Source organism: Branchiostoma belcheri, unplaced genomic scaffold, assembly GCF_001625305.1.
Source record: "Branchiostoma belcheri isolate BF01 breed outbred unplaced genomic scaffold, Haploidv18h27 scaffold191, whole genome shotgun sequence".
Classification (NCBI taxonomy): domain Eukaryota; kingdom Metazoa; phylum Chordata; class Leptocardii; order Amphioxiformes; family Branchiostomatidae; genus Branchiostoma; species Branchiostoma belcheri.
In genome coordinates, this window is record NW_017803391.1 from 28,161 (window position 1) to 29,948 (window position 1,788).

Sequence of the window (1,788 nt, forward strand, 5' to 3'; positions counted from 1 at the left end):
GAAAAGACAAAAAAAATCCAAGAATAAAAAAAAGCAATACTGACGCAAATACCCACACAAATGAATAAAATCCCTTACACAAAACATCACTATCATCACATAGTTAAGACAAAGGCTAGACCTGTTCCCCCTGTCCAATTACATACTTTGTAATGAAGCTGAAATAAATAAATAAAATAAATATCGTAGAAACACTGTACAGACTACTGCATGTGTCATGCCACAAGCCTATGTGTAAAGGCTGGTCCCACTACTCTCCAAGCAGAGGTTGGTGGGGATGATCGTTAGCGGGGGTAACGATCTTCCCCTTCAACCTCTGCTTGGAGAATAAGTCCCACAAGGTATAGCCAAAAAGCAATTCCCTAGGGAATGCATTGGCGGAATTCTTAGAATATTTTCAACTCAATCGCAGTACTATACCAACGGCTCCGCCCCTGAGGCGTCGCCAAAAAATGCAAGCTGGCCGACGTCGACTCGGACTCCCCTGTATTTGTGGACGCACTCGGGGACCAGGGCAGGTGGGAAACACAGGGAACACATACCTTTAATGCGTGCTTCATTACATGTAAGGTATACGTAATTTTGTCAGTGATCACCTTTTCTCACAAGTCGAGATACCAAATCCAGTGCAGCTCGAAAAAAAAGCCTGTCAATTTACCGTTAAGCGTTGCCGACCGTCGTGAATTTACCGTTAAGCGTTATCGGCCCTGCTGAATTACCGTTAACCGTTGCCAGGACCCCACCATGCAGACCCTCATATAGAAGTGAGTAAACCCTTCGAAACTCTTTTAATTAGTATAATGGTTTCAGATCATTTCTGACGAAAGTTTAGAGCAACTCAACTTCGCAACTCACATCTGTGGCCTTTATCTGACCTGTTGTTCCCATATGTAAAATCGCCGGCCTTCTCACGGGGGGTATTTCACATGTCAATGCTGGCTCGCATAACAATGCCTGCTGCTGGCATCCGGGCCGCTGGGGAGACTGTTATCCTAACGGTTTTTAGCACATTCTGGCCAAAATGCCATTTTTACACTGTACTTGTTTTCTGTATTTTTTCGTAGGTCAGAAGCGACTGATAGAACGTGGTAAGACTGCAGCACATACTTCTACAAAGAAGATGGACTGTGAGACGATCATCCTGGCGAAGCAAGACGTGATAGTTCTAGTTCTACCTGTTTAGTATTGCAAATATTTATTTTACATATGGTACATGACATAATTTTTTTTTTCTTTTTTGTCGCTTTACACAGTATGTGCTGAGTTTTAATAAAGGCTTTCAGGCTAAATCTATTCATTCGTTTATTCCTTCATTTATTTAATTTGACTTGCTTGTTGGATCTGCACGTATACACGAGTTACCGGTTTCGCGGCGCCATTTTGGGTCAGAGGTCACCCGGAGCAAAACAAGCCCGGCGCAGCTGGCGCGAGCATGTGAGTTCGCGGAAAAGTGCTAATACGCGTGGCCACGTTGTCTCCGGTTTTCTTTAGCTTTAAAAGCTTTAAAAGCGTGCATTTTCCGTGCTGTCGCCAATCTACCGATAGAAGAAGGTATGTAAAGATCCTGTTCACTACCGTACTATTTATGACTTTTTAAAAACTATTTATGTAGGTAGAAATTGATTGTAGATACTATGTTTACTGCGTTTGGACCCATATGGGGCCGCATGACTTGTCGTTGACAGAATACTAGCAGTAAAAGTTTGTTTTGTTACACATCCGTGCACATATACATTTGATAAAGAACGATTTTTGTGATATATCAAATGATTATAGCTTTATACCTTG